Below are 6,706 nucleotides of genomic sequence, written 5' to 3'. Positions count from 1 at the left end.
GATCAGGAAATAAAACATGGCAGCATCTCATGTCCCCTCCCGATAACGATTCTTTTCTCCTAAAAGGTTGACTCCTTTCCTGGTATTTGTGATAATTGCTCCCATGATTTATTTGATTGCTAGCCATCTAAACATGCATTCCCAAATATTATAATTTTATCTAGCCTATTTTAAAAATTCATACAAATAGAATGATAGCCATATGGTATGTATTCTTTTTTATTTAGTTTATTTTACTCAGCTTGAACCTTGTGAGATTTACCCATGTTGTTGTACATAGCTGTAGTTTGTTCAATTTCCTTGCTGAATAGTAATCCAGTCTATCAATATACCACAGTTTATCCATTCTACTTTTCATGAATTTGGGGTTTGTTTTCAGTTTTTGGCTGTTACTAGCAATAGTGCTAGGACCACTCTTGTATCTGTCTCTTGGTTCACATGTGGTGCATAATGCTATTTTTCCAAAATTTTTTTTTCCAATTTTTACCTATTAAAATAATTTGTTAATTCTAATAGTTTATCTGGAGATTATTTTGTATTTTCTATGTACATAATCATGTCAACTGTGGTTAATCATATTTGGATTTCTTCCTTTCAAATATTTCAACATTTTATTGTTTCTTTCTTTATTATAATAAGTCCACCACCTCCAGTACAGAGTTGACTAGAAACGTCTGTGTTGTGTTCCCAGTTTTGCAAGGAAAAGTTTCAGCATTTCGGTGTTAGATAAATTTTTTGCTATAAGTTTTTTGCTATAAGGGCCAGTTGTTCAATTAAGGAAGATCCTTAATATTTTTAAACATATATAGATATACACACATACCGCAAAGACTATTTTATTATATCAAATAATTTTTCTATATCTGTTGAGATGGTCATATGATTTTCTCTCTTATTTGGTTAATGTGATGAATGATATTAATGTTAAACCAATCTTATAGTTTTGGAATAAACCCACATTGGATGTGGATGTATCATTCTTTTATGTATGCTGAATAGTATGCTAATTTTTGCTGAGGACTTTTGCAACTACATTTATGAAGAGATTAGCTGCTTGTAATTTTTCTTTCTTGTAATTTTCATGTCTGGTTTGATATTGAAGTTATTAAAAATTGTTAAAATATGCTTTAGACTGGTAATACTTTATTCTCTAAAAGATTTTATGTTAATGTTTATGTCCATTTATTCTCAAACATTTGGAAAAATTTGCTAGTGAAGACATCTATGTCTGGAGTCTTTTTCTTTGAGAAAATTTTGAATTATGGATTTAATTTTCTTCTTAAGACCTCATATTTTCTAAATCTTCCTTTCTTAGTTTTGCTAATTTGTATTTTTCTAAAGGTTTCTCCATTTTACATAATTTTTCAAATTTATTGCCATTGTAGTGGTCCCTAAAAAGATTGGACCAAGTCTTAACCCTCAGTACATGTGAATATTAACTTATTTGGAAAAAGAGTTTTTGAAGCTATAACTAAGTGAAGATCTTGAGATGAGACTATCCTGGATTAACTGGATGGGCTGTATATCCAATGACAAGTGCTCTCTTAAGAAGAGGAGAATATACAGAGAATACAGGGAAATGCATAGGGGACAGTTATGTGAAGATGGAGGCAGAGTTTGGAGTTACTCTGCTACAAGCCAAGGAACACCAAAAATTGACCGCAGCCACCAGAGGCTAGGAGAGAGTCAGGAATAGACTCTTCCTTAGAGCCTTCAGAAGAAATCAACCTTACTAACACCATGATTTCAGATTTCTGGCCTTCAGAACTATAAAATAATAAATTTATATCATTTTCAGCCATCCATTTTGTGTTAATTTGTTATGGCAGTCCTAGGAAACTAATACAGTCATAAAGTCATAATATTTTCATTCATTTTAATGTCTATGACAATCATGGGATTTTTTTTTTTCTATTCTGACCCTGATTTCTCTGTCTCTCTTCTTTCCTCTTCCCTTATTTTCTTTTTATACTTCATTAGTCTTATTAAGGGGTTATTCATTTTATTCTTTTATAGGACCAAATTCTGGCTCTGCTGATCTTCCCTACTATATGTTCATTTTCTATTTTCTTAATTCCTTGCATTCTTATCACCTTTTCCTTCCACTTTTTGTTTTATTGCTTATTCTTTTTCTGACTTCTTAAAATGAACGTCTAACTCTCTTTCTTTTTATGTATGTATTTATAGCTATAGATCTCCTTTCACGCACAATTTTTCCTCAGTATCATCAACTTAAAATGCTTTGAGTTTTCATCTGAACTTTTTCTCTGACCAATAGGTTATTCATAAGTATATTTCTCAAATTCCAAACATATGAGGATTTTCTAGTGATCTTTTGCTATTGTTTGCTTAATTGCATTGTGACCAGAGAATATATTTTAGATTATTTTAGACCTCAAAAATATTTTGCAATTTGCTTAGAGTTCAGCATGGGATCGATTTTTTAATATTATATGTTTCATTTTTAAAAAGAATGTTTGTTCTATAGATTTGCACTGTACTGTACATTTCCAATTATGGTGTTTGTGTTGTTCAAATCTTTTATATTTCTGTATCTTTCTGATTTTCTATTATCCTTTTATTTGATCAGTTAAAAATGTGTGGATTTAATCTATTTTTTCCATAAAGTTGTGTTGATTTTTGCTTTATGTTGTTCAAAAACCTGTTAGTAGGTGCACAGAAATTTAATGTTGTTGTATCTTCATGGTTCATTATAACTTTTTTCATTATGTAGTATCTTTATTTTTAGTAATGTTTTCTACCTGAGAGATGGCCTTGTCTAATATTGAGATAGTTGCTTGTCTTATTTGGTTGACACTACAAAGTATAACTTTTTCATATTTCTGTATCATTATGTTTCAGATGAGTGTCTTATAAAGAGCATACAGTTGAGTTTTGTATTTTTAATCCAGTCTATCTTTAAAACAGAGCATCTAGTTTCTTTACCTTTGATGTAATTGCCACTTTCTTTTAACTTACTCTTATTCTGCCCTTTTTGTCCTTACTCTGCCCTATTTGTCCTTCCTTCCTTGGGTTTTCTCTCCATTCTTGCCTTCTTTTAAACTGAATTTTTAAATATTTCTTCTCATCTTCTATTTGCTAGAATGATATGCACTCTTAAAATTCTTGCAGTGGTCTCTAGAGAAAACAACATTATTCTTCACTTACTAAATACCTACTGATTGTTATTTTCACCCTGCTCTTGAACAACTCAGGGAATTTGGAATACTGTAACTATGCCATCATTTTTACATATTTTAGTTCCTTTCTATATACTGAGACCCACAAAGCATCATATCATTATTATTTTATATTATCAGCATCACTAAAATATTGTCAAATGTTGACCCTTTTGTGACTTCTCACTGTGTTTCTCGTTTTTTTTCAAAGTGCTCTTTCTCTAAACAATGAAATAGTAGTTTTTAGATTTTTTTTTTGCACTACAGGTAGCCTTATGTTTAAGACTTCACATTTTACATTTCTGAAAATGTTTCAATTTTACCTTCATTTTTAAAAAATATTTGTATTTGGGAATAGACTTCTAAGTTGTCAGTTATTTTTTATTTTCAGCATTCTAAGGAAGTAATTTCATTCTTTTCTGGCTTACATTTTCCTGCTTAAAAGTCAGTTAACTCTCACTGATGATCCTTTTAAGGTAAACTCTCCTGTTTTCTTTTGCAGTATTTAGATTTTTTGCCTTTGTCTTTGGTTTTCAGTGGTTTTACTGATGTCTGGGAGAGGTTTCCTTATATTCCTTCTACATGGGGTTCTTCATACTGCTTGAATCTATGACTAGATGACATTCTTCAATTTTGGAAAGTTATTAATCATTATTTCTTAAAATATCATCTGTCTTTTGAGGACTCCAATTGTACACCTAATAGACTTTCTCCCAATCATCTTTTTCTTGCATCCTATCATTTGTATTTTTTTGTCATTTCTCTGGGCTTTGTTATGGATATATACTTTTTACTTACCTTTGGCAGTGTCTAATCCACAATTAAACCTATCAAATGAATTCTTTTTTGAGTTATTAACTTTTTCAGTTCTAGAATTCCAACATTTTTCTGTAATTTTTTTAATTGTCCCTCGAACTTCTCATTCTTGGCTTTTGTTTGCTTTAACATAGTGAGAGTAATTATCATAACATCAATATTTGATATCTCCAGTATCAGAGGCTTTTGGAGTCTTTTTACACTGTTATTTCTGATTTTGTTGGTTCAGGTTGTCTTTGTAGACTGGGTATTTTTTAATTGTTTCTTTGAATTGTATTTGCAAATATTTGGTACAAATAAACTCTGACTTAGGATATTCTCTTCCTCCAGAGAGGATTTATATTTTATTATTAATATTTTTGCTTTGGCCAGGTATCTTAGGGAAATAGCTTTTCAGAATTATCTTATTACAATTTCTGGATTAAATATTATGTGATTCTGAGCTGTAATTCTTGTGGGAGCCTATTTTGCTTTCTTTGTTGCTATTTTTTTTTTTTTTGGTAACTTTTTATTTGTATATTTTAAAGTGTTCAATATGATGTTTTGATATATTTATCTTGATATACCTAAGTGAGGTGTTTACTATAGTCAAGCAAGTTAACATAACCATCTCACATAATTACCTTTCTTTTTTGAGGGGGTGCTAAGGGTACCTCAAATCTACTCTCTTGGCAAATTACCAGTGTACAATACAATGTTATTAACTGTAGTCCTCATGCTGTACATTAGCTCTGTAGACTTATTTATCCTACAAAACTGCACTTTTATACCCTTGAATCCCCATTTTCTCATTCCCTCTACCCTCCCTCATCCTGTGTAACTGCTGTTTTACTCTGCTTCTGTGTATTTAATTTTTGTTTTTTAGTGTCCACATATAAGTGAAATCATGCATTACTTTCTGTGTCTGGCTTATTTCACCTAATGTAATGTCCTCTAGGTTCATCCATGTTGTTGCAAATGGCAGAATCTCCTTCTTTTTAAAGATGAATAATATTCCATTGTGTGTATGTGTGTGAACCATATTTCTTTATCCATTCATCCATCAATCAGCACTTCAGTTGTTTCTGTATCTTGGGAGCATGTCTATTTCCAATTCATTCCTCCCTCCTTTCAGTGCAGAATGTGCAGAAAATCTGTTCTCTCTTGAGAGGACCTGGAGTCCAAATCCTCATTCCAGTGCACGAAGACTGTCTAAAGTACCACTCACCCTTTCAACTTTTAGTTTTTCCTTCTGAAATAACAAATAACCCCAAGGAAAGAGAACTTCATAATCTGGGCTTTCATACTCACTGGATCATGGCCTACTAATCTTCATTGTTTTATTAGTTCTAAAATACAGGCTTCAAAAAATATTATGTTCTTGTCCTCAAAGCTTTTCTTGTTGTCTTTGGTGGGAGTATCAGTACAAATTACCTCATCTGACATTTCTAGAAGTGGAATTACTTTTCCTGTATAAACCCATTATACCAGATAAGGAAAAATATCTACACAGTTTAAAGCCCCTGAAACTGAATCCAATTTCTTGAGGACTATTTGTTTAACAGAAAAATTCTAACTTAATTAGGAAAGCCTTTTTACAAACATAAAACCATTCAAAACTATCCAGTCTTAAAGGGTTCAGGCAAATATTGGGAAAGAGATAAGTCATTTGAAGTTTTTTTATCCAAGTTCATTTACAGTTCTATTTTAATATTTGTATTGTCACTATTATAACTCATGTCAAGGGCCCGGTACTGTGCTAGGCATAGAGAGAGCTACAATATGACTATGTGAACGAGATACACAAAGCCTTTGTTCTAAAGAAGCCTAGAAAGAAGTGGGAAAGACATCTAGGATTAAATGAGGTAATTAGTGTAAAGTTCTTAGCACAATTCCTGGCATATAGTATATACTCAAACACTGTCTTTACATATTAATATATGCAGTCATTTCCAAACAGGTCACAATTCCTAGGCCTCTGCGGGCCTTGTCTCCTACTGAGTAGATCTACGGAAGTGGGCAACAGTGTGCAAACAGATTAGGCAATGGGGGGCTTTATAGGTAGTCACGTGTTTTAATTGTACAACTTTTAATGACTTTTTCTACTTGCTTCAAAATACATGCAATAGTCTGAATGTTTGTTTGTGTCTCCCTAAATTCATATGTTGGAAATCCAACCCCTAAGCTGATGATGGGTCCCGTGGGGGCTGATTAGGTCATAAAAAGGCAGAACCCTCACGAATGGGATTAGTGCTTTATAAAATAGCCCCCAGAGAGCTGTCTTGCGCTTTCCACCATGTGAAGACACAGTGAGAAAATGCTACCTTTGAACCAGAAGACAGAGTCTTGGACTTCTCAGTCTCAAGACCTGTAAGAGATTTCTGTTGTTTATAAGCTACCTAGTCTATGGTATTTTGTTATTGTAGTCTGAGAGGACTAAAACAATATGAGAGGATACTTTGATAACTGTAGGGGGGAGCACATGCTTTTGTTTTGCGTTGGGCTCCACTATGGGTCTGCACAGCACTTACATGGATGAATGACAGAAACAGAAATGAAGAAGACACTGATCTAGGTGCCATAATTTCTAATGAATGAAGGGGCTTTCTGGGACATAAAAAGATGGCAATGACAAGAAGGGGAAACTGTAAGTGTACATGTCCTACACACCTCTACACTTATCACACTTCGAAATAAATGCTCCACCTGAGTGTAGGTATGTGCGTAATAAA

The sequence above is a fragment of the Lemur catta genome, chromosome 2, assembly GCF_020740605.2.
Source record: "Lemur catta isolate mLemCat1 chromosome 2, mLemCat1.pri, whole genome shotgun sequence".
NCBI lineage: Eukaryota > Metazoa > Chordata > Mammalia > Primates > Lemuridae > Lemur > Lemur catta.
Note: the sequence above shows the minus strand (reverse complement) of the source record.